The sequence below is a fragment of the Phascolarctos cinereus genome, unplaced genomic scaffold (genome assembly GCF_003287225.1).
Source record: "Phascolarctos cinereus isolate Bilbo 61053 unplaced genomic scaffold, phaCin_HiC Scaffold_1;HRSCAF=81, whole genome shotgun sequence".
Lineage (NCBI taxonomy): Eukaryota > Metazoa > Chordata > Mammalia > Diprotodontia > Phascolarctidae > Phascolarctos > Phascolarctos cinereus.
In genome coordinates this window covers 120,141,693-120,169,600 of record NW_027555514.1, presented here as the reverse complement: position 1 = coordinate 120,169,600, position 27,908 = coordinate 120,141,693, and the positions used below count along the sequence as shown (strand labels likewise).

The following is a 27,908-nucleotide window of genomic DNA, read 5'->3' as shown; positions in this document are numbered from 1 at the left end:
CCCATCACTCCCTAGCTAGAGATCCATCCTGGAAGCAAGACAGAGGATTGGAATGAGACAATGGTTAAGTTAAATGAACACACCTTCAAGTCCAGGCCTCACTAGTCTCCAGCTAGTTGAAGAGCCACTGAAGGACAGCAATGTGAATGATTTACCACAAATTATTACTAATTTTTTAAAAAATAAAATAACCAGTTTTTTTTATCTTTGGTCCAAAGAAAACAAGAATAAAGGTGTTGCTACATCATGAATCTATTTAGTTACATCCTCATTCATAGTATCTCTGCCTATAGCACCAGAAAACAGGGAAGGAGTTCACCAGAATTCTTTTTTTGGCAATGCTAGATTCAAGAGCAAAGCTTAAAAGGTAGCCTACTAAACACTGGGGGAAAAAAAGCCAGCTGAGCATAAATTGTTTATCTGAAGAAAAATTGAATTAGAGAAGAGTTTTCCTTCTTAGTGAGACTAATGTGATTATACAGGGAAATTCCATCAGGAAAAATAATCTTAGTTCACATCTTCCCATTTCATGAAGCACAGAGGATTTTAAGCCTAATAAACCTCCACTGAAATGGCCAGTTCATATTAACATCAAAGGGCAAACCAAAGAAGACATATGAGATGTCATCTTTCTCACCCCTTTGAAGAGGTAAGGATCCACTAGTGTAAACTATTACATATAAAGTTATACTTTTTGATGTGTTGATTGATTTTTCTGATTTCTTTTTTCCTTTTCTCTGTCTCTTTTTAAGAAGATACAGCTTTCTGGGGGGGAAGAGTGGAGATGCATGGGGGGAACGTAGGTGATGTAAAACCAAAATATATCAATAAAGATTTCTTGAAAAATCTTGAAGGGCAAAGAGATACACTCACATCCCAGCACAGCTCTGTGAGCATTTGTTTTCTTCCCTTATATCACCTTGAAAAATGTCGAGTGTGCTGGGAGCAGGGGTGGGGGTGCCGTACCCTTGTTTAATAACAGATGCAGCTCATCAATATGATTCAAGGAAATGTGGCAACTGGTTACTCAGAAAAAGGGCTTTGTTAGTGGCAGTAACAAATCGATGTCTGCTAGCGTGGTCCAGGCAGCCTGGTGGCACAGTGGATACATGGCGTAGCTAAGTGGTGCAATGGATAGAGTGTTGTACCTGGAGTTGGGAAGAATCATCTTCCTGAATTCAAATATGGCCTCAGACACTTGCTAGCTGTGTGACCCTGGGCAAGTTCCTTTACCCTGATCACCTCAGTTTCCTCATCTATAAAATGAGGCAGAGAAGGAAATGGCAAACTACTCGAGCGTCTTTGCCAAGAAAACCCAAATGGGATCATGAAGAGTTGGACACAACTGAAAAATAAGTCAACAACAACCAAAGCATGCTAATCTTAGGCTAGTGATTTAATTTCTGTGAACCTCAGTTTCCTCATCTGTAAAATGAGGGGATTGGAGGTCCCTTCCATCTCTTTTGTGAATCCTGTAATATTATAATGACTACCCTCTGATTCTGCGCATTTCTTTGCCACTTGCACCTTGTTCTAGGCAATGCCCTTCTTTTACTTGCTGCCCCATTAGACCCCCTGCCTAAGACACAGATCTCTCTTTTCCTACCCTCAGAACACTAATCTGTAACGGTTCTAACTCAAGATGCTGCCTCTCCAAGGTACTCTGCTAGCATCCTGCCTCTCACAGAATCTTAGAATTCCAAGGAATCTCAGAAGCCACCTAGTCTTTACCCATTTAAATGTCCCCTTGACAGCATCCCAACAAATTATCATCCATCTTTTGTTTTAGAACATCAAAAGAAAAGTAAACCACTTCCTTCCCAAGCAGCCCACTCCACTTTGGGACAATTCCAAATGTTAGAAATTTTTCGTTGGCTCTAGTGAAAATTTACCTTTCTGCAATTTCCACCCATTGTTCTATATGTTGACTGCTGGGCCAAGCAGAATAAGCCTAGTTGTTGGTTCATATGTATGTCCTTTGAATACTTGTAGACAGCTATCACGCCCTCCAACCCTACACTCATGCCTCTCTTCAAGTTTTCTCTTCTCTAGGCTAAATATCTCCAATTCCTTCAATTTATTCTTATATGTCATAGTCTCAAGACCCTTCACCATCCTTCCTACTTCCCTCTGGATACTGTCCAGATTGTCAGTCTTCTTCCTAAAATGCAGAATACAAAGCATACATAACACAATAACTCAGATATTATCTGACACAGTACAGTGGGAGATTCACCTTTCCAGTCCAGGACACAATGCAACTTTTAGTATAGCAAAAGATCATATTAACATTTTGGCTGCTACATCATATGATTGACTCACAATATACTCACACACCACTAAAACTCCCAAAACCTCTTCAGTAAATGGCTGTCTGGGTATGACGCCTAATTTGGACTTATGAAAATGGGGTTTTTTGGACCCAAGTGTAGAAACTTACATTTATTTCTATTAAATTTCATCACTTTTATTTTCATTTGATATTATTCTAACTTGTCAAGATATTTCTAGATTTTTTAAAATCATTCTTCAAAGCTGTCTATCACATGCAAATTTAATAAGCCATCTATGACTTTATCAAGATGATTGATTAAAAATAGTGAACAGTACAAGACCTATTACAGATCCTTGTGAAACTTTATTAGAGATCTCTTTCCAAACTGACTAGGAATAATTGATGGCTATTATTTGGGTCTGACCATTCAACCTATTCCAAATCTACCTAATTGTACTACCATCTAATCCATATCTTTCCAATGTGTCTACAAGGAGATTCCAAGAGTCTTTGTCAAAAGCCTTAATGAAGGTTAGGTAAATCATTTTTACAGAATCTGTGTGTACAAAGTCTTCAATTTTTTTGCCCAGAATTTCATAATCCTTACCAATGCCTTTTTGGGTTCCTTCTGATGATATCACTTGTTCTCACTTGAATCACCCAGAAGTTAGAAATAATCATCAGGTTTGACAAGTCTTGAGCTCTCAATTACATTCCAAATGCATGCCCTGGGCAGAGCAGATCTTTTAATTGTTAATGACAATAACTGCCTTAGAACCCCTCCACAGGGATTCACCAACACCATTCCTGCATCTCTTCTTATGACTCTTATTCAATAATCTCTTTCCTGATGCCCCCTGTGGAGATAAGTCATCTTTCTTTAGTGTGAAAGTAGATGCTTTGTCCTCAGAAAATCCAGTACCCACCTACATGGCAGGAACCTACAATCAATTACTTAACTTTAAGTACTCAGTGGTCTTTTTCTTCCCTTTCTATGACTGATCTTCATCTACTGTCTAACCAGCTAACATATGTTGGATTTTTTTCTGCCTCCTCCAATCTTTTTTATTCTTCGTTTTTACCTCAAAGCCCCTTTCCATTTTTCCAAGGAACATTTTATTCTCTTTGAAAACCCAGAGAGTAAAGAAGCATTCTTTTTGTCCTTTTACCCTCCATTTTAAGAGGAAGACCAACCCAACCTTTGAGCAAATTTAAAGGCGAGACACAATATGTCTTTAATATTCAACTAAATGGTGCCAGACCATTATCAAGAGAACAGGTGCTTGGAGCTGTTAATTTGTAAAGGTAAATAATCTGCTCAAGTCTATTTGCATGTTGCCCTGCTCACCCCCCCCCACTTGAAGTAAATAGCAGACTATTATACACAGACTATTATATGGCTGGGAATCAGAGGTATAATCTGACAGCAAAACAACAAGAAGCTATCTGCTCCATACTAGTATTAAACATATAACTTTGATTTCCTTAACAGGATATTTTTTCCACTTTAGCTAACTGATCCATACAGCTTGTGAAGCGTAAGCTTCCCTTCTATCTACTCTCCTGAATATTTATTGCTTATTTTTCCAGGGGGGCATTTTCTACCTCATGGATATAATAGGAAGAACTGCATGCATTTCTATGAAAAGGCCTCTCAGCAATTGAACTATTATCAAGGGACATATAGTTGTTGGTTTTAATTATATCAAGAAAAAGTCCCCTCTTTATTTTATATAGACAATAAATTGGGCCTAGAATAGAACAGGAAAAAGAGAACAGGTTGGATTGTATTTGGGAAATTGTATAGTGATTTTAATGATCCTAAGTTGCTTCTTAATTAACATGTACATATTTTCTTTCTGTCAATGAAAACAATGAATGGAAAAATTCCTATTATCCAAAATATGAAATTTAGTTGGAATATCACTCGCAATGAATTAGTATGATTATATATATGTATATACATATATGCATATATATGTGTGTGTGTGTATATATATATATATATATATACATAAAACATATGAATATTCATACTAATTCAATGGGGTGATATTCCTGCTACATTTCATATTTTAGATAATGGGAATTTTTCATTCATTGTTTTCCTATATAAATTGCTAAGATAGTCTCTTATGATAAGGCATAAATCTTATTAAGGAGACCTTGAGCTTGATGCAGTGAGCACAATATCATACATTGCAAAGCAATACTTCCTCATTTCTCAGTGTTTTCCAGAGTGTTACCTCTCACACGTATTTGGTGTGCATTTGGTTTGGGCCTGCTCCTCTTTCTGCTTCTGTCTTCTGAAATGCCATTTCCTTCTCATATAGCATATGGGCCTAAATTGCTAAAGTCCACTGAAGATGAAAATTGAGCATAATAGAAAGATTGAGAGATCTGTTCTATTTTCCATCTACTTGTCTTCCTACAAGCATCATCTCTGAATGTTCTTAGAATAATGTTGTGGTTAAGTCTCCCACCAAACTTCCCACAAAGTTGTTTTTGCCTCAGGTGCTTTTCACTCTTTTCCTTGAAATCTTCCAGCAACCTTCTCCAAGAGTATTAATAAATAAGTTTGTATTTTAAATCAGCATTGCCCTTGGCTACCATTTCTCTTGAGGTGGCTTGGAAAGCAAAAGTTTTCTTGCTAAAAAAAAAAAAGTTCTAGTTCTTTTGGTTTTCCTGTTGTAGTGCCTTTGTTACATCAATTAAGCATCAAGAATTTGAAGTCAATTCAACAAACATCAAGAGTTTACTGATACTATGGGCAATGCATTGTGCTAAGTGCTAGATTAGATATAATTCAGTTCAACACAATTTAAGACTGTTCTGTATAAAACACTGTATTGTTTGAATGAGATAAGTTCGGGCTCTCATGAAGCTCATACTCTTACAGGGTTTATGACCATATCCATAAGAATTCAGGTGCGTTAAATAAAATGTAAGCTTCCTGAAGGCAGGATTGGTTTCATTTTTGTCTCTATATCCCCAGTGCCCAGCCTGCTGTCTAGCACAATGAAGACATTTGATAAATATTTGTGGATTAATTGATGATACGTACACAGATCATCATAATATAAGTTAATACAATGTAAATGCAACAGAGATGTGCAAAACAAGGTAACTCATCAAGTTTGAAAGGGAAGGGAGACATTCTTGACTGACATTCCAGAATGTTTTCAAAGAGGGCCTGACATTTGAACTGGGCTAAGAGAAGGAAAACTATTGACAGCCTTGAAGAGCTAATCTTTTTTTTTCCTATTCATTTCTTTTGAGTACAACTACCTTATGAGGTGGCACAGTACTTTCTTTATTACTCATATACATGATGCTAAAGGGACAAAATTAGTTTCAGACAGGCCCCACCTCTTTACCGATGCTGTGTTATTTCCTGATGGAGAATTGAAGATGTTTTTCTCTAACAAAACCAGGGAAGTATTATTTAAATTATTAAAGAACTTTACTGCTATTTCTGAAAGTCAGCATTGCTCAGTGGTTTGGGTAAATAGGGAGCTATATTCACTTCAAGTAATTCTGTTCTTCTAATTACGAACACCAGTAGTTTTCTCCCCATCTGCTGTGTGAAAGTGTCCAAGAGTTCTTTTATTCATAAGGTTCCTCATTTAAACCAGGTTTTTAGAAATTGATTTTTAAAAGCCAGCTAAATAACTGGGGCCAACTTTTTCAAAGGCTCTTCATTAGGCCCTATATTTTTGTTTTTGCCACAGGCTATGATTGCACCCAGCTAATCATGGGGACTTCTGACTAATTGTATATTTACCCCCCAAAAAAAGGGCAAGTGGCCATTTGGTCCCTACAATTTTGTAAGAACAGAATTGCTTTTATAATGAGAGGGCATTATGTGACAATTTGGCTTGTGAATGACTTGGTAGCAACACAAAAAAACAAAGCTATACACTAAAGAGAAAGTTGACATTTGGATATGCAGTTATATTAGTTTTCCTCATGCCTTGGAAATCATTTGGTATTTTCACGACGTTTATGGAAAACATAAAATATACCTGAATGCAAACAAATAAAAGTTTTGGGAGAAAACCTTAAATAAGTGAAGCTTGTTATGAGTGACCACTGTCTTCTCACAGCTATTAATTAACTTTTATTAATATTAATAAACATATTAATTATAATTAATAATGATATTATCATTGTTGTTCAGCCATTTTGCAGTCATGTCCAACTCTTTGTGACCCCATTCAGGATTTTCATGGCAAAGCTACTAGAGTGGTTTTGACATTTCCTTCTCCAGCTCACTTTATAGATGAGGAAACTGAGGCAAACAGGATCAAGTGACTCATTCAAGGTTACACACCTAGTAAGTGTCTGAGGCCACATTTGAACTCAAGTCTTCCTGATTAGAGCCCAGCTCTCCATCCACTATGCCACCTAGCTCATCCATAATTATTGTTTGCATTTATATTGCATTTCAAGGTTTACATAGTGCTTTTATATTTGTTGTCTCATTTGAGCTGCACAATAACTCTGTAAGGTAGGTCATCAATAAAATAAATTCCTTTACACTTCTCTAACTTCGCATAGATAGATAGCTAAATGGTAGAGTGTTGGACATTGTCAGGAAGACCTGAATAAGTATTCTGCCTTAGACACAACAGCTCTGTGACCCAGGCAAGTCTCTTAACATCTCTAGGCTTCATTTTCCTCATCTATAAAATAAAATGTTGGACCCAATGGCCTCTAAGATTCTTTCTAGATCCAAATATATGATGGTGGATAAATTTTTTAAGAGATAAGAGTAGTGTTTTAGATTGGGAGTCAAAGGAGCTAGGTTTATATCTCAGCTCTGTTCTTTGATACCCTTGTAACCTTGGACAAGTCACTCAGCTTCAGTTCCTCATCTGGAAAACGAGGGATTGAATGAGGTAGCCTATGAGGTACCTTCTAACTCCAAATCAGGAATCCTAAACCATAACTGCAAAGGGGAATAAGTCTAGTCACGAACAATTGCCCAGTTTAGAAATAATCTTAAAGCTTCCAATCTGAAGTTCTGTTGAGGGGACCTATATATTCCTAAACCTTTTTTTTTAAACCCTGAAAAATTTCAGTGACTGATTGTGACTTCAGTGAACCACTGGTGAAGCATATTTTATTTCTCTTAATAGAAATATGGACTATTGGTGTAGAATGAGTTATATATTGTCAGTTCAGTGTATTGACATCTTTGCTTAACTGCACTTCTTTGCTTCAAGAGAGGGTTCTGCTAGGGAGCAATGGAAGGAGGGTCATTGGAAAATGATACTTGTATTTTTAAAAAATTACATCCAAAACCTTCACTTTGGCCCTGGAATTCACACATTGAAAGCATTCTCAGTGCCTATAGCCTTTGTCTGTGATTGGATGACTCCTCCCTGAAACTTCCATTTAAGGAGTGTGAATAGGTTAGTCATCTTTTCATTTCACCAGGCTGCAATTTGAACTCTTCCATCATATCCCCTTGGCAGGTACCATCTTCCTGCCTTGCCTCCCTCCCTCCCCAACTTTCTTTTATGTGTTGTCTTTCCCTATTAAAATATGAGTTTCTTGAGAGGAATGGCTGCCATTCTTTTTGCTTTACTTGTATTCCCAGCATTTAACACAGTGTCTGGGAAATAGTGCTTAATAAATGCTTACTTGTTGACTTACTAAAAAAATGGCGTTGATCAGTAAGGCAAATAAACACCATCTGAGATAATGAATTCTGAGTTACAGGCTATGTAGTCAACCAACACAGAATTGGGAGAAGGGATACTTTAAAGGAAAAAATGAAGTATATTTCACTAACTTGTCTTATGAAAACCAAGCACCATCCAAATGAGTACTTATCTTTTTCATATCTAAACAACTGGAATAGTATTTGGCATGAGAACACATCTGAGTGGGAATTATGATTCCCCATCAGCTTTTGGTAGCAGGTAACAGAACAGCTAGGTGCCACAGCAGATAGAGAGCTGGGTCTGGACTTAGGAAGACCTGAGTTCTAAGACACTTCCTAGCTGTGTGACCATGGGTAAGTCATTTAACCCTGTTGGCCTCAATTTCTTCAACTGTAAAATAAGAATCATAATAGCACCTACCTCCCAGGGTTGTTGTGAAGATCAAGTGAGACAGTGTTTGCAAACTTCTTAGAATATTACCTGGCACATGTTGTTATTAATTTGTTCAGTCATGTCTACCTTCTGTGACCCCAAGGGCTATAGCGCACCAGCCCCTTCTATTCTCCACTATTTCCTGAAGTCTGTCCAAGCTGATGTTTGCTGCTTCCTCGACACTATCTATCCATCTCACCCTCTACCATTCCCATCTCCCAACTTCAAGGTCTTTTCCAATGAGTTCTGTCTTCTCATAATGTGGCTAAAGTATCTGAGCTTTAGCTTCAGTATTTGTCCTTCCAATGAATAGTCTGAATTAATTTCTTTAAGTGTTGACTGATTGATCTTGCTATCCAAGGGACTCTCAAAAGTCTTCTCCAGCACCACAATTTGAAAGCATTAATTTCGTGGTGTTCAGCTTTCCTTATAGTCCAATTCTCACAGCCATACATTGCTCCTGGAAAAACCATAGCTTTGACTGTATCTACCTTTGTCAGCAAGGTGATGTCTCTGCTTTTTAGTATGATGTCCAGATTTGCCATAGCTTTCCTTCCAAGGAGCTAGCTTGGCTATAGTTGCTGTCTGAAGTGATCCTTGAGCCCACGAATATAAAATCTGACACTGCTTAGATTCCTTCTCCTTCTATTTGCCAGGAAGTGATGGGACCAGTTGCCATGACCTTAGTTTTTTTTTCTTTTTAATGTTAAGCTTCAAGCCAGCTTTTACATTCTCCTCTTTCACCCTCATCAAAAGGTTTCTTAATTCCTACCTTCTACCATCAGAGAGACATCATCTACATATCTGAGATTGTTGATATTTCTCCCAGCAACTTTAGTTTCAGTTTTTATTCATCCAGCCTGGCATTTCACCTGATGTGTTCTGCATATAAGTTAAATAAATAAGGTGACAATATACAGCCTTATCATACTCTTTTCCCAATCTTAAACCAACCAGTTATTCCATGTTCAGTTCTAACTACTGCTTCGTGACCTGCATACAGGTTCCTCAGGAGACAAGTAAGATGATCTGCTACTCCCATCTTTTTGAGGACTTGCCACATCTTATTGTGATCCAAACAAAGGCTTTAATGTAGTCAATAAAGCTGAAGTAGATGTTGTTATTTTTCCCCTGGAACTCTCTTGCTTTTTCCATATCTAGCAAATGTTGGCAATTTGCTTTCTAGTTCCCCTACCTCTTTGAAAACCAGCCTGCTCCTCTGGTAAGTCTCAATTCACATATTACTGAAGCCAAGTTTGCAGAATCTTAAGCATAACCTTGTTGGCATGTGAAATGAGCACCATTGTTCAGTAATTTGAACATTCTTTGGGATTGCCCTGATTTAGGATTGGTAAATAAACTGATCTTTTGCAATCACTGTCACTGTTGAGTTCTCCAAATTTGCTTGTATACTGAGTGCAGCACTTTAACAGCATCATCTTTTAGCATTTTAAATATCTCAGCTGGAATTTCATCATCTCTATTCTTTTATTGTTAGCAATGCTTCCTAATGTCCACTTGACTTCATTCTCCAGGATGTCTGGCTCTACATCAGTAACCACACCTTTGTAGTTATTGATGATGTTAAGATCTTTCTTGTATAGTTTTTCTGTATATACTTGCCACCTCTTCTTAATTTCTTCTACTTCTGTTAAGTCTTGATCATTTTTTCTTTTATCACACTCATTTTTAGATGAAACATTTTCTTTATATCTCTAATTTTCTTGAAGTGGTCTCTTGTCTTTCCCATTCTATTGTTTTCTTCTATTTCTTTGCATTGCTCATTTAAGAAAAGCTTCTTATCTCTCCTTGCTATTCTCTAAAATTCTGCATTCAATTGGACATATTTTTCCCTTATATAATGGGTACAATATAAATGCTAGCTGTTGTTATTATTATCATTATATAAACAGGCATGTTTATTGCATTTTGACATTTGCTTTATCTAAGCAAAAATGGCTGAAAATAGCCTTTAGTTGATTTTCTATAGAAATGCCCAGGAAAAGATGCTTTCCCCCAAAAGAGAACTTTGCCCAGCATGTAAGAGACTCCTTCTTTCTCCATTGATTTGATGTGTTTCTAACATTGTCAAAGGACCTCCAGCAAAATTGATCTGTTTTCCTGTCTGAAGATCAGCAGGATGTAATTCAGAATGGCAGCTAGAATTTTTGAAGTCAATTTGCAAAATACATTTAGCAATAGGTTTATAATCAGTGACTAGCTCTTTGAATCTTTACCATATCAGTAATAAATACTCTTGCTTGTTTCTCCCTTAATTGGCCAGATTATGTGTTTCTTATTACAGGAAAGAGCAAAGTTTTAATGATCTTGTTGAGTTTTTAAAAGAAGCTCACACATCCATAGGAGTATTTCCTGAAGCATTAATTTTTGTTGCTTTTTCTTTTAACAATACCTATGAACTCACTATGGTTTGCCACAAGTTCTGAAAAGAACAAAGGAAGCAAGAAAGAAGAAAGTATTTTTATAAGTCTTTTTGTTTGTTTTCTCCTGGAATTCAACTTAGATAACATCCTAAGAATCTTTATAAGTCTGTAGCATATTTTGGCAACAAGCAGCAGTGGCTAAATTAAAATTTTCCCTGTTGGCAAATGGCATTTCTTGAACACCCACTGAAACAAGGCATCCGATTTCAATGCACAAATTGCCTTTGAAAAAAGAAAGACTAGTTACACTTTTAACCTCCCCACAGCAGTCCCTAGCATCAACCTCACTCACTCCCTGGTCTTTACTAATTGGGCACCAAAGAACAGAAAGGTCTTGATCCACAACCGCTTGCTCAGGTGGAACTCTTACTCAGCTTCCATTGCTAATTTCTTTCAACCATTCAGCTACTACTCTCAGCTCAATGACATTTGTGGTTTCCATGTAATCCATATTTAGACTCCAGCACATGACTAAGACAAGTTTTTCATGTAGTATAATTAACATCTCTAACCAGCAAATAGCATTCATTTGAATAACAAATCACAAAAAGACAATGACATAAAAAGTACAATAAAAAGGGCTATATCTAGGAATTCTTGCATGGCATTGGGGAGGGGGCAGGGTGACATGAAGTAGCAGCAGCAGAACAAGAGGACAGTGTAATCATGGATACAATCATACTGGAAGGGGAGATGACTGGTCTTTCAAGAAGGGGTGACAGGTCCCCCATACTGACCCCACAAGGGATTTGAATGGATTGTGAACTCTGAGAGAGGCAACATGATAATGGGACTACAGGGGTGGCAGTATGGGTCAACAGTCACCACAAGGAGGAATTAGCTTTCCCTCCCCACCCCATCCCCCAGTACCCAGTATGTAAAAACATGTTAATCTCATGTTTCTGGACACCTTTCTATACAGTACTTTTTCAATTATCACATGAACTACATTGAAATCTCTCCCGCCTTGAGATCATCTGTTCTATACTGTCTTTGCTGACTTCTGGAATGCTGATAATGGAATTTAGAACAATAGAAAATGTCATGTCTTATGAAGTAGCCTGCTCTGAAATGTACTCTAGATAGGCTAAGGCAACATGTAGGTTCATAGTCTACTTCAAAGGAGATGCTCCAAACATCTGGGCATGGATGGAAAATAAGGTAAGGCTTGAAATATTTCCATAAGTACATGCTTTTCTTATAAGATCACATAGCATCAATAGACATAGAAATATTAATACTATCATTTGTGTTCCAAGTTGTTCCACTGCTAATGAAAAAGGAAAGGCCTGTTTCTTGGCTGGTTGCTGTCTTTGTCATTTTCCTAGCAGCAGGCAAGTACTCCTGCTGAGCCACCCACATTCCTTCACTCTGCTGCCCTTGTGATCTACAGCAAGCATTTGCTGCCAGTATATCAGGAATGGCAATTTGTGGCCCCAGAATGGAGGAAATCAATGGCCAAGAAATGATAGGTATACTTGACCTCATTAGTATGACAGTTTAAGCAACTATCTTAAATGACTACAGAGAGATTGAAGATTTGAGATGCCACTGTGCCCAAAGCATCAGTATGACTTTCCTGTGCTTTCCTCTCTACCATTTTTGGCCACATATGCCCTTCGTGACTGCCCAGCCTAGCCCTTATTCTTATATTTCTTAAGGTAGTGTAGGGGAGGAACCATTCACCTTGGTGAAGGTGGATTTCATTGATTTGGCTTAGGAAGTTGTCATGCTGTCCAGGAACTTGTGGTGACACCTTATAGATAATGGGATTAATCAACCAATCAATTTAGAAACATTTATTAAGTGCCTACTATGTGTCAGGTACTGTGCTAAGAGCTGGATAGATGTGTTATGTGTTTGTATTTTGTTGTTGGGGAACAGGAGAGAAGAGCAGAAGTAAATAATTCTACTGGGATGGGCCAGTTACAAGAGGTGAAGGCTGAAAGCAGCAGCAGTGGATAGGATGGGTGCAAACTACTTGACCTACTAGGAAGAGGACAATTACTCTTTTCTTTTTTTTTAGGCAACTGGGGTTAAGTGACTTGACCACAGCCACACAACTAGTAAGTGTTATGTGTCTGAGATCAGATTTGAACTCAGATCCTCCTGACTCCAGGGCTGGTGCTCTATCCACTGTGCCACCTAGCTGCCCCAAGGACAATTACTCTTGGCCATGGTCACAGTGGTAGCGAATAGCAATGCCCCTGGACCTCTGGTTGCAAACCCAGCATTATGTTTCCCCTCTAATGCAGAACACAGTACAAATGTCGTTAGTCACATTTCCATTTTCTGTCACATTTAGGCTTTCCCAAAAGATTGTTTCTTTCAGTTATCATTCAGTTTCTTTCTGCTTCTATGCCTTTAGTCAGATATGACTACAAAAAGCATGTTAAATATCCTGCCTTTTAACCATAGAGTTGATGGGCCCTTAAATTCATCCTCTTCTCACCTCAAGCTTCAATCCACCAGTTTCTTTGAGTCTTAATTTTATGCAACCCACAACCCAATTAACACCCCATTTAACCATACACCTGAGGCTTAAGCCTCAGACCTCAGTTTTGAAACAATTAACCCTCTACTGAACACCAAAAGGGTGTTGTAATTAGGCATCAAATGCAAAGAATGTGTGAATGCACTTTAGTAAAAATGCTTCCTAATAGATGAGAGATCCTGATTTGAAGAACATAACTTCCTTTAAAATCTTACGTAATTGCTGGGAGTGGTGGCCCACTCCTGTAGTCCCAGCTGCTGAGGAGGCTGAGGCCAAGAAGATCTCTTGACCTTGGTAGTTCTACCCTTCATAGGCTATGTCAATTAGATGTTAAAATCAATCCAACATCAATCTGGTGATTCCTGGGGTGAAGAGAAGTCCTCTCCACCCACCCCCCCATTACTGAAGGAAGAATGAAACTGGACCAGGTCAGAAATGTGTCGGTCATTAGTGGAGTCAGACTATTAGTAACTCCTGCACTTCCAGATTGGAGAAAATAAAGACCCAGTCTTAAAAAAAAAATCTTAGTTTCCACAAATATCAAGTAAAAACATTTATATTAAAACAAAGAGTGAATTTCCCTAAAGTTCACTTCCTGCCAAAATTTGGAAGAACTTTAAAATTTATGATTTTAAAGTTATATCATTACAAATTGAAATGACTCAAATCTTAGTCATAACCAGATTCAGTTGAGATTATTTATAACAAAAGCCCAATATAAAGTTTATGTTATTGGTGAAATTTGGCATTTTTTAAAAATATGAGATAGAGTGTAAAATGGAGCAATGGGGAAGGGAGAGGTCAAAATACTTGGGTTCTAATCTTCATCCTTTCACTAGCTATGTGATCTTGGGAAACTGAATTCTGTCACAATGAAATCATATCGATATGACATAAACAAATCTAACAACTTCAGCAGCCATAAATGGGGGAAGTTTTCCAAGGCTATCCCCCCCCAAAGGGGATGTTTTAATATTTGGGTAGTAACAATGAAAGTTACATCAGTGTTCCCTCTAGCAACCCATAAAACTAAAATAGGAAAGATAGAGTCACAAAGTGACATAAATGAAATGTTAATTAGAGAAAAATAAATGTATTTTAAGATAAAAATTTCTGAAGGATCACACTCAGTTTCCTCAGAAAAATTCAACTTTTTAAACAAAATCTTGGCATGTCTGACACTGCTTTTCATACTACCTGTGAGAAGTTAAGTTTCCTTTGGCTTTCATGATCTTTTTCTTGAATAAATTTTACTTTGATTTTTGATAAATGTAAAATTCTTATAAGAAGGGCCCTGAAATGCTAGGTAGATCTGCTATTGAGGATTTATTAGAGGACATAAAGCATTGCAAGGTATCACAGACTTGCGATCTGCAACTAACATTAATATGATAATATAATAATAGCTAGTATTTATATATTGATTTAAGGTTTACAAAGTATTTTACAAAAACTATCTCACATCATCACTGCAAACATGCTGAGAAGTAGGTGCTGTTTCTGTGTAGAGGAAACTGAAGAAGACAGATTAAGTGACTTGTCCAGGGTCACATGTCTTGTAAGTGTCTGAAGGAACATTTAAACTCAGGTCTTCCCACCACCAAGTCCAGAACTCTCTATCCCCTACCCTACCTAGCTACCTGAACCACGTACTCATTAAAGTATTGTAATATTAAATGTAACTTTTCTCTTGGGAAATAAATGACATTAAGAATGAAATTGCTAACCACAAATGCTTCAGATGTTAAAGAAATCATTGTTTTTATTGAATTTCTAATATTCCAGAATGTTTTGCTGTTTTTGCCAGGTGTCCCAAAAGTCTTAGTACAGTGTTAAGCTATTAATGGATTATTAAATATTTTATATTTTTATATAACATATATGTGTTGTATATGCATATATAACATATTTATATTATATAACATTTGCATAATATCTAATATTTTCTCATTCAAAACTGGTGTAATAGTACAAAGTGTAAAGGAGAGAGGTGTTGCATATTAGTGAGATTATATTTATTAGATGAACTCTTCAATTTCCAATACTAACATGAACATTGACAGTATTTATTTTCTGCTCCCGTACCTCGTCTTTGTTTCATGTGTTGTATGTATGTTATTTGTGAGTCTTGGAAAACTCCAGTCTCTGAGACTTAAAAATTAGTATCACTCAAAGGCAATGGAGAAATACATGGTGTGAGCATCCTGTAAATATAGTGATACAGGAACTATGAGAAAGAACAAAGATAAAAGATGTCATCAAAGAAACCATGACCTAACCCTCACAACAACCCTGAGAGGAGGAGGTTCTATATTCATGCCCCATTTGAGGCAAAAAATTTCCCAGGGTCACATAGCCTTTTAGCACATAAAGTAGACCCTTGTGGCAATTTTAGAGGCAGACATGGACAAAAGTTACATTGGATGAGCAGTTCTGGCTGGGTTTCCACTGAGGGATGTGAGATTAGGAAGACAGAACATAGAGCACTCTCAGCAAGCAGCCTCAGATTTTTCAGTGACCTATGTGGCAAGATTCTCACTAAGTAAAGGCAGCTAGGTGGCACAGTGGAAAGAGCTCCAAACTTGGAGTCAGGAGGACCTGAGTTCAAATCCAACCTCAGACACATAACACTCACTAGCTGTGCGGCCCTGGGCAAGTCACTTAACCCATTGCCCCATTAAAAATATATATATATATATATAGAACAACAACAAAAAAAGATTCTCACTAAGAGTGCAGGGGAAGGGAATTATGAGAGGTTTGAGAAGGATGAAAAGTTTTGCCAGAAGTGCTGTGGTAGGTGAGATAATGAGTCAATTAGGGGAGTAAAAGTAACGGCCCAGTTCAGATTATTTATCATAAATTTGCAGTGGATACAGTCAACACAGACAACTATAGGTTGAACTATAGGTTTGAACAGGACAAAAAGCTAATTCTAACCATTAATCAAAGGTCACAAGCCCGAGGGCCAAGACCAAAAGAGAAGCGGATAAAATTAATTTTTGATGGGCCGGAAAGGGCATAAGTAAAAGAGTCAGGACATATCAGTTCTAGTCCTAACTCTTCCACCACTTAGCTGTGTGATAATAGAGAAGTTAGTCTGCCTCTATTGGCCTTATTTTCCACTCTGTAAAATGAAAGGACTAATGGAGATTTTATCTAAGGAGTGTTCTGGTCCTAAAACATGATTTTATGAATCCTCTGTTTACAGGAAAAAAAAATATCTTGGGTGGTTTTAGTGATTATCAAATCCCTGTTTCCACCATTTAAAAAAAATCATTTCTAATATAAGTGGACCTTTTTTTGAGGGGGAGGGAGACAAGGAAGGCAATCAGGATTAAGTGACTTGCCCAAGGTTGCACAGCTAGTAAGTGTCTAAGGTCAGATAAAACTCAGTCCTCCTGACTCCAGGGCTGGTGTGCTATCCACTGCGCTATGTGGGCCTTTTTAGTAGGTGTACTCTGTGTGCTGCTTTATCTTCTTTTTAAGAATTTTTAAAGGAGATTTATGAATCTCTTATGATCATAGAATCATAGGACCTCAGAATGTAAAGGAAACTTAGAAGTCATCTTGCCCAGTCTGTTTGAACAAAAATATTCTCTATGACATCCCCAAGCGGTCTTTCAGCTTCTGCTTGGAGGCTTCCAATGATTTGGCACTCACTACTTCCTGAGAGAACGTAGCTCACATCCTTTTGGAACCTTCTAATTGTTGGGAAGTTTGGGGAGGTTTCCCCCTTAGATTGTGCTGAAATATTCCTCTCTGAAGCTGCTACCCATCATTCTTTTTCACAGGTATGCTCAGCACATCAACACTAGAGTGTGAACCTTGGGAATTTTATTTTTTTTATTCTCTAAATAAATGAATGTTTATTGAATACTAAGTCATAAGTAATATTATTCATTAAATGATAATGGATAACACAGAGATAGCCCTTTACACTTTAAAAAGTACTTTTTTTTTGATGAGGCAGTTGGGGTTAAGTGACTTGCCCAGGGTCACACAGCTAGTAAATGTCATGTGTGTGAGGCTGGATTTGAACTCAGATCCTCCTGACTTCAAGACCATAAAAAGTACTTTTATATATATTATCTGAATTGGTCGTCATGATAGTCTTCAGTGTGAGAGAATGGGAGTGTTTATAATTAAATTCATTTTACAAATTGGGAAACTGAGGATGACAGAAATTAAATCATTTGCCAAGTCATCAGTTGGTCTAGTCAGCAGTCAGTTGGTAAGAGTTCAAAGTAGGGGGTTCTTAATCTTTGTGTATGTGTGTAGGGGGGTTATCATGGACCTATTTGGTAGTCTTATGAAGCTTATGGATACCTTCTCAGAATGATATTTGCTTTGCTGTTTGTTGTAGTTCAGTTATTTCAGTTGTGTTCCGACTCTTCCTGCCTCCATTTGGGGTGATCTTGGCAAAAGATACTGGAGTGCTTTGCCATTTCCTTCTCCAGCTCATTTTACAGAGGAAGAAACCAAGGCCAACAGGCTTAAGTGACTTGCCCAGGATCACACAGCTAGTAAGGGTCTGAGGTCAGATTTGAACTCAGGAAGATGAATCTTCCTAACTTCAGGGTCAGCACTCTATCCACTGACCCACCTAACTGCCTATGGTATTTGCTACTTACATTCACAACTGAAGGTGTTGGGGCTGGACCTGACTCAACCTAATTCCTGGTAGTTTGTGTTTGATATAGAAACATGAGACACTCCAAGGTCATCCAACAGTTAACAAAAGAGAGATTTATTTAGGTCTAGCTGGAGGATATTCCACAAGGATGGGCATTGAGGACATGAGTTGATTCAGCTGAGCAAAGCTCCCTGGCCTGAGTTACCCATTGTGATCTGCCAGCCAAGCATCAAATAGCCCCTGAAGGTCCTCAAAGTCCAGTACTATATCCAGTGTACCAAACAAACTAAAGAAACAAAAACTTAATGAAACTCTATCTTTCATTAACAACTATACTTTAAAACATAAACTTTGCAAAGAGCCACTTTTTATCAAGTCATTTCCATTACTCTAAAAGATAGAGCCTTTTCCAGCCTTTTCTTAGCTAAAAATGCACCTTTCCAAAGAGATCTCGCTCCCATAGCCCTGAACTTTGTCATAAAGAACCAATACCAGAGTTTCAGAACTGGTAACCCAAGCGTCATCCTTTTAAAACTTAAAATGTTAGTTGTTTTACCTATACCAACTAGGGCCCCGAGTTGTGAACATGGAAAGCAAAGTATCCAGAGGAGTCCAATGGCAGGAGGAAGTAGGGAGGGAAGATACATAACTGATTTTTTTCTTGGCTTCACTTCAATGAGATGGAATCTTTGGGAAGGCGCAGGCACCTCTCCTGTTGGCAAGAAGAAAGATGGCAAAGAATATACCTCGCCTGGACAGGAATTGGGCTCCCAAGCAGAAGTGGTATCACAGCAGGTGAGACAGTACCAGGGAGAAACTTCAGAAGAGGGTTGCAGAGAGTACTGAATTGTGGGATAAATGAAATAAGCTTTTACACGGCACCTACTATGTGCCCATCACTGTGCTAAGTGTTTTGCAAATATCTTATTTGACCCTCACAATAACCTTGAGAGTTGAGTGCTATTATCCCCATTTTATAGTTGAGGAAACCGAGGCAACCAGTGGTTAATTGACTTGTCCAGGATCACACTGCTAGTAAGTGTCTGAGACTGGATTTATACGCAGCTCTTCCTGATTCCAGACCCCATACTCTGTTCATTGGACTGCCTAGCTGCCGAATCACTAGACAAATTTCCTTTTTCTTCCCATACCAGAGCTTCACAGAAGCAGTGGAAAATAAGGAAGTGGGAGGCAGAAGACCAAAACAGGAACAGCTGCTGTAGGGGATGCAATAACTGGGAATACACAGAGTCTGTGAAATATACCTTTCCTTCTAGGGGATGCTAAATCCTAGATAAAGTACTTGAAAGTATTCAAAGTATTCTTCAAATACTTGAAAATAGCAATCAGGTCCATCCCACCTTTCCTCTTCGCCCGACTAAAATTCTTCTAACTTATAATAATGTTGAACAGTTCCACTGCTTTTGTTGTCCTTTTCGAGATGTGCTCTATTTTGTCCATGTCCTACTTCCTAAAATATCACACTCAGAACTGGACACAGAGGTCTAGATAGGGAGTTTTGTCTCAGTGGTCTTAATTATAGGACACTATCATGCCCCACATTCTGGACAGTGCTTACATTAATGAACACTGACACTACTTCAGCTTTTTGGGCAGCCACGTCACACTTTTGACCCACAGTGGGCTTACAGTTTGTTAAAACTTCCTTATCTTTGTTTCATGAACTATTTGCTAAGCAAGTATCCCTGCCCTGTCCCCTCACCTCCATGCAGTTGATTTTTTGGACCCAAATGCAGCACTTTATACTTGTTCAATTTCATCTCATTAGATTAGCGCATGATTCTAATCTGTTGCAATATTTTAGGAACCCAGTTCTGTAGTCCATTACATTATCTAGCCCTTCCAGATTGTCTCATTTACATATTTGATAAGCATACCATCCATACTTCCTCCAAGATTTGTATATAATATTTCATTTTTAAAACACAGTTCAAAATTGATTCATAGTTATGTAACCCTCTGAGGGAGGGTTGTGATCCTTCTCTCACCTGATCTCCAATCACATTGCATTATTCATATATACTCATTATATTCTCATTGATGTTATGTTTATTCGTGTACATGTATGACCTTTCCCATTAGATTGTATATTCCTCTGAGGACAGTAACCAAGTTTTAATTATCTTTATACACCTCCCAACTTCTAGGACAATTAATTGCATAATGTAGATGTTGGGTAAATTTTAAATAAGTTACTGGATACAGGCTTGAAAAAAGCCTCACTCACCTATTTGCACAGGTCAAGAACTTTTTATTTTCAGTGCCCCACACTGGGGACAGAATAGAGGGGAGAAATGTGTATAAGGCTAATTTCCTAAGAAATAATATAAAGACAGAAATGCTTTCAACATCTCTGGCTAGCAGAGTTCTGCCTACAACAGAAGGGCCCAGACAAGTAATCACAGAAACTCAGGACTCCAGAGGTGGAAGTATTCTTCTCATTTTAGAGACAAAGAAACCATTAAGAAATAATCACAAATGAAATCTATCACAACCCATCATTTCATCTAGGGCCATTAATTTTCAGGAAGAAGCCTACTACAAATCAAAGTATGTTTGGACATAAGATGGTATCATTTGTAATACTCAATGTTAATAGAAAAACACTAGTACATCTTCAGTACCTGCCACTGATAGGCATTGATCAGATCTGATGTGAAGACAAAGACTTATTAATCCTGAGGACCATTTGATACAGCGCTTTCCCTTTCAAGCACCCAGAGGATATTAATCAAGCTGGGACTATTTTTAGGATGTTCAATTCCATATGTCAAGTGGGATATTGGGAAGGGGAAAATGGGAGATTAATAGGGAACCCAAGAACACTAAACAGATACTGAAGTGCTGAAGATTAAACAAAAGAATGGGAATTACATTAATTTGTGCCATGTTGTAAACTCTGAGAGACTAATCTCTGAAGCGTTTGTAATGCTTCAGCTGACCATTTGTAATCAAAGCTACTCCTAAAGAATTAGGGTAATGATGTGATCACAATAAAAAAGATACATAAAGAAAAACGGTTCACACACAAGTTATTACGTCCAGCACTAATTTTGTTGAAGAATTCCAACTCAGTTCCATAGTTGGACACCTTGACTTCCTCATACTTAAGAAACAAATGGGAAATTATGTATGACAGACATCTTTTAGGAACAATAAATTGGGTTACCTATGTGGTCTGGCCAAACAAACAATGTGTACAAGGTAGAGAGAGCTCAATCTAGAAATGTTAGTTGTTATACTACTATTGTACTAACCATTTAAGGGGAGGTATGATGCAGGACAGAAAAACTAGTCTGTGCTAGCAAAGTCTTAACATAAAGAATGTCTCAATACTTTAAGAGATGTTAGAAGTAATTAACAAGCATCTCTATTTGAGAACACAGTTTTCTTAAACCAGTGCAAGACACAGGGTTGGTTTTTTTTTTCTTCCTGTATTAAAGCATTGTAAGTTAGGGCTTACAGCAGATAGTACTGAAATTTGCCTCACATAGAGATATACACAAATAAACATCAATAAATTCCTATAATTGTATCATTACATACTTCAAACTCACCAGGCTGTCTTTGCGTTGAAGATTATGGAAATGCTTGCCAATTAAGCAAGAATCCAAAAGAAGGCTGGTTGTTTGTTATAGGAAATTTTTGGTAGTTATTTTTTTCATTCTATGTAAAAAGAGTAGATTTATGACACTTTTCTTACTCTATATTTTGATTCCATAAACTTCCTTCACTAGATTTGGAACCAGAGGACTTGACTTAAACTATAGTCTTCTAATCACTGACTATGATCTTTAGCAAATTGTTTCCCCTCTGAGCTTCTGTCTCCATACCTTAAAATGAGGTAAAATGAAAGTCATAATAAATCACCTCTTAGATCCTTTCAATCCCAAAATCTGTGAGTTTATTATTTCTTGTGAAATATTATTTGACTATAATACATCTACATACTCCAAGTATAGCTCCTATCATCAGACCAGTAGCTAAGAATTTTTGTGCCTGGGGCTAACAAATGGTACAAAGCATGTGCTAAGTAAAGGAAATTGGTGGAAGGGTGGTAGAAAAGGAAGAAAAGGAGCTCACCCTAATTTGCTATCCATCTGCTTCTTATATCAAGTTATTGTTCTTGTTAACTAGGTATTAAACTCTGTTGTGCTATTAGGGTCTACTAAATTCAGCACCCTCCAAATTCAGAGCCCTGGGACAAAGCTCTAGTTGCCCCATCCTAGTTATACTTCTGGCTAGTATTATATTATGCATTTGTACTAAATTAATAATTTGGTTTTTTTTCCTAGAGGAACATATAATAGGGACAATTAGTTAGGTTCTATATGAACTAAATCCTCATTCTATCTGAATATCTTGTAAGATAGATACCCTTTATAGGCTCAGCCACTTTTATAAGATCTTTTTCATGTTATCCACAGAAACTAGCATTAATGAGGTTGTTGCAAAAATAAAGCACTAGAAAGAGTATTGCTTAAATCCTTGTGGGATACTCAAATACCTATTTTCTGCCTCAGAGTCAGAATAAAAAATGAGGCGTTTATTCACAGAAGCATAGCTGTCACTCTGCACACCCCCAAAGTGAAAGCACAAAGAGAAAACTCAAAGAAGGAGGTGAAAGTAGTTCACTGTGGTGCAGAAATGGAGTTTGGAAATTGTTTGCAGGGGATGAAGCCATGACTGACTGGGAACTAACAGCACCCTTTAGGTACGTTTTGTTTCATTGATGCTTTTTTCTAAAATTACTGTCACTTCCCAATAAATTTTTCTCCAACCTAGAACCCTCCTATGTTCCATCGAAAGCAGTGAACCTATCAAGCAACATACTGGATAGCACATAAGTGACATACCTTACTACCCAGAGGAGGGGAGCATGCTTTATCCTGAGTCTTACGGAACCAAGATTGGTCACTGCAGTTAATCTGATTTTGGATGCCGTTTAGTGTTGTTTTCATTTATGTTATTGCAGTCACTATATACAGTGTTCTCTTGGTTCTATATCAGATCTTAGACATTTTGACATATGTCTTGCAATTGGTCATATCCACACTTTTTTTTCCTGGCAATAATATTTCATAATATTCATATCCCACATTTTATTGGGCCATTCCCAACTGATGGGCAACCAACTGTTTTTTTCAAAAGCAAACAAATAAAAACTTTGTCCCTAATTTTTTGCTACCAAAAAAGTGTTGCTATGAATGAATATATATATATATATACATGCACATGTGCATATAATGTTATATAGGTGTAGAAATAGGTATTCTGTCTTTAACCCCATCTCCACCCCAAGGTGGAGGCAGCTAGGTAGTATAGTGGATAGAGATATGGCCCTAGAGTCAGTAAGACCTGAGTTCAAATCCAGACAGATAATTACTTGCTATGTGACCCTGAGCAAAGTCACTTAACCCTGTTTGCCTCAGTTCCTAATCTATAAAATGACCTGGAGAAGGAAATGACAAACTACTTCATTATCTTTGCTGAGAAAACTCCAAATAGGTTTCTAGAGTGTCAGACACAACTGAAAAGACTCAAGAGCAACAAAATATCCCCAGGTGGAGGGGTCATAGGTTATAAACAGTTGGATGACTTTTCTTACATAACCTTGAAATCTTTCTATGATTACTGGACCATAGCCACCAATACAATTGTTTCACTCATCTTCTCACAGCCTTTCCATTGTTGACTTTCTATTTTTTATTATCTTTTTTGCCAGTTTCATTGTTTAAATGTAAAATTTCATAGTCATTTAACATGCATTTCTCTTATTACTGATGTGATTAATGACATCTTTTCATATTTTGATAAAAGTGTGCCTCCTCTTTTGGCAATTGTTCAAAGATAGGAATGATAAATATTGAATGGGTTACAGAAATACAAGCATACTGTGATACTATTGTTGAGCTGTGAATAGGCCCAAGCATTTTGAAAAGCAATTGGAATTATTCTAAAATTGATTACAATATCCAATCCTTTGACCCAGAGAGATCATTGCTAGGCTTATTCTCCAATAAAGTCAGAGATAGAAAATAGTCATAGCAGCAGTTTTTGGTAGCAAAGAATTTGAAATAAATTAGATGCCCATCACTATGGGAAATAGCTAAGCAAATCATGGCACATGAATGTAATGAAATGTGAAGAATTCATAGAAGCATGGGAATATATACCCACTGATGAAGAATGAAGTAAACACAAAGAGGAAAACAATAAGCAAGATGCCTACAATATAAATGGGAAGGGAAAAAAAACAACATGAACACTGTGTAATTATGTAAAGATCAAAGTTAAATCTAAAAAAGAGGTAGAAAAATGTTCATTCATTCCTTTCTTTGCAGGGATGGAGGACTATGGATGTGGGACACTTTATAGACTGTTAGACTTGATTGATGGATTGGTTAGTTTTTCTGAACTGCTTTTTTTCTTTCTTTTTTTATCATTTGCTACAAAAATTTTCTACAAAGATGCTATAAGCATGTTTCCCACTCAGATGAAGATGTGGCAGCTCTGAGTCTGATGATGCGGCGCTCACAACCATGCAAAGCTAACCTAAGTTTCCTGAAAGTTTCACCTTCATTAATTAGTTTGTTACCTCACAAATTGGATAGGATGCAGCTACATATAGATTAGATCGGATAAATATAGATATATGCAAACTAAGGTAATTTTTAAAAGATAATAAAATTTTAAAAAGCAAACCATTAATATCATTTGACTACATATGTTAGTGATATGTAATTATTTCTGTTTATTGGTCCCCCAAAATCTTCCAATATCCTTGTGCATGAGAGACAATAAAAAAAAACTGGGGCCCCTGGAAGGAAAGCAAACTAATATAATTTTTATCTTTGAATTTCAGTCTTGAAATGAATGTTTCTCATGGCTAAAGATTTGAAGCTTTCCAAGTACAAACAAACAAACACACCAAGAAATCAACTGTGGCAAATGAATTCAAGCATACAGCTATGTGAAGAAACGGATTAAGGCAAGGAACATCCAATATTTCCCCAAGGTCATTCATTACAAGGCCCTGCCTCAGATAACATCTGTATGAATAAAAAGAACATCTGTATGGTACTATAGTTTAGTGTATCAGAGAAATTGTAAAGAGCACTCATTAAAAGCCTAAGTGCTTGCAAAAGACTTTAAAGATCATCTCTGAACAGTATTTTACTTTACTCCCAGGCCTTGCCAACATATATACATTTAACTTTCCCTATCCCCTCTTTACCATTCTAGAGCCATAATCAAATCACTGACAATCAATTGCTACAGGAAAAAAATCGCATTTTAATTTTCTTACCTTTGGCTCCACTCACCATCCCTATAACCTCCCCAAACAAGAATACCCCTCCCTGGCTATCATTTCCCATATGTGTTGTTTCCTCCCAGTTTTAATGTGAGCTCCTTGATAGATTCTCTTTGCTTTTTTGTTTTTATGTCCAGAGTTTGGGATGGTGTTTGGTGCATAGTATGTGCTTAATAAATGCTTTTTTTATTCTCTCTCTCTACAAACCTCTTAATACATCAAGTCACATTTTACTCTACCCACCTCTAAAAACCAAGAGCACTTATAGTTTACACTACCTGTAAACCTGAATTGCTATAGAAGTGGGATATGTCATGATTGATTATATAAAGTCTTACACTGACAAAAAAAGTCATCTAAACCCACCAGTAAATTTTATAAATGAAGACACTGAAGTCTGGGGAGTAAAGTGGTCTATGTAGTTTCACACAGGTGGTAAGTAGGAAGAGCAGGGATTTAAATCCATGATCTGATTCTCTAGAGCCAGTGCTCCTTCAAAGGTACCACACTAGCTCTTAAGGTTAGTCTCACTTCTACTGTGACTCCCCCTGCCAATTCTATAATTTTCCTTCTTCCTTTGCTTTTGAATCTTTTCATTCTCTACTGCTTTTTCTTCACTAGACAAGGAGACATTGAGGTCCCTGTCCTGTACACCTGACTCTAAACTTGAGCTACCAGAAAGGGTCACCAAGAATTCAATATTTCAACTGTAGACTAGTCTGGGACAATCCACTTAGTGGTCATTGTTTGGGCTCTGATTAGCTCAGAGCAAGTGTTAAATTAGCTATTGTTTCTGTTTTGGCCAGGAATCCTGAGGACCTTCCCCTCTGAGATTGATTTTTTTTTTTGACTAGGTAAAACAGGCCATTTTTTTGTCTCATTTCTTACCTAGCCTTAATCACTGAATGGGCATTAACCCAGTCAAACTGAGACCTGGAAAAGAAGTCAGCTAAAAAGGCCAGGGTCTCCCACTGTATGTGGGGCCATCTCCTGTCATCCTGATCTGTATCTGGCCACTGGACCCAGATAGCTCTTGAGGAAAAAGTGACGCTGGTGACTTTGCACAGCCCTCCCTCATTTAAATCCAATTCACTTGTAAGTCATGGAATCACCTTCCTGAGGCCACGGTCCTCTTCTAGAGCAAAGGACAAACAACAATAGCAGGGGTCAGTAAGCAGGGAAAATTCTTGCTGGCCTGGGATGTCTGCCCTGGAAATGCAGAGAGTTTCATTATGCTTAGAATAAAAAGTCTTGACATGGTTTAAAAGCAGTTGTATAACCAATCATGAAAAAGTCCAGAGAATAGTAAAACAGTACAGATAGGCATTACAAAAATCCTCTCTTCAACTAATTTGGATGAAATAATACTATAGTTCTCTCCTTGGGCACTCTTAACAGGAATGTTCTGTAAAGTTACTGATTGATTTAACAGAAATTAAAATATAATCATAGAATTTTAGTTCTAGAAGAGATCTTAGAGGTCACTTATTACTTCTCCTTTATTTTGCAGATGAGGCAACTAAGGTTAAGAGATGTTAAACTCCTTGACAAAGGTCAAATACATAGCTAATATTAGAGCTGAAGCTTGAACCTCTGTCTTCTGGTATTGTGTCTAATATTCTTTCCACCACACCATAACGTATCTCATACAAAAAGAAAAAAGTACCCATTTTTACTGATTTCTAAAACCCATGACATTTTTTTCTTCTTTTTTTTTTATTGGCTTTCTGGACCTCTTTTGCCATTTGGGTTAGGCTATTTTTTAAGGTGTTATTTTCTTCAGTATTTTTTGGGTCTCCTTTAGCAAGCTGTTGACTTGTTTTTCATGATTTTGTTGCATCACTCTCATTTCTTTTCCCAGTTTTTCCTCCACTTCTCTTACTTGCTTCTCAAAATCCTTTCTGAGCTCTTCTATGGCCTGGGACCAATTCCTATTTTTCTTGGAGGTTTTGGATGTAGGAGCTTTGACTTTGTTGTCTTCTTCTGACTGTATGTTTTGATCTTCTTTGTCATCAAAGTAAGATTCTATGGTCTGACTTTTTTTTTTTTGAGGTTTGCCCACAATCCCAGCCAATTACTTGAGTTTTAAACTCTTTGTTAAGGAAAGGGTCTGTTTCCAATGTGGAGAATGTACTGTCCTAGCTTCAGGGGTTTTGTGCAGCTGTTTTCGGAGATATTTCTAGGGACCTGTAAATTTTCAGTTGTTCCAAGGTGGTATGATCAAAGGCGAGGTGTTTACTCCTTTCCTGGCCTGTGCTCTGGTGTATGGGTGACCAAAAGCACTCTTTTCTGCCTTGGAACTGTGAGGACAATCACTTCCCTACCACCATTGTAAGCTCCACCTCCTCCTCCCCCAGGGCCGCTACCCAGGACTTTGACTCAGATGCAAGGACAGGCAAAGTAAGGGAATCCTGCCTCAGCACCAGCAAAGAGATCCCTGCAATTGTGCCACTCGATCAGCCACTCAATGTCCCCTCCATCTATGGTCCGAGAGCTCTGGAAGCAGCCACCACCACGGGGCTGCACCAGGACTGGGGCCAGACTGAGCTTCTTTCTCACCAAGGTCTGACAGAGCTTTCCTACTGACCATCTAAGTTGTCTTTGGCATTTGTGGGTTGA

The 27,908-nt window shown here is 37.6% G+C and overlaps 1 long non-coding RNA gene across 1 annotated transcript; it reads left to right on the top strand.

Moving 5' to 3' along the window:
- Positions 1–11,863: 11,863 nt before the first annotated feature.
- LOC110194180 (uncharacterized) lies at positions 11,864–25,100 on the top strand. The gene is made up of 4 exons (XR_002320655.2): positions 11,864–11,984; positions 18,634–18,748; positions 22,498–22,688; positions 24,840–25,100. It is a non-coding gene; the product is annotated as an uncharacterized LOC110194180 (long non-coding RNA).
- The last annotated feature ends 2,808 nt before the right edge of the window (positions 25,101–27,908 follow it).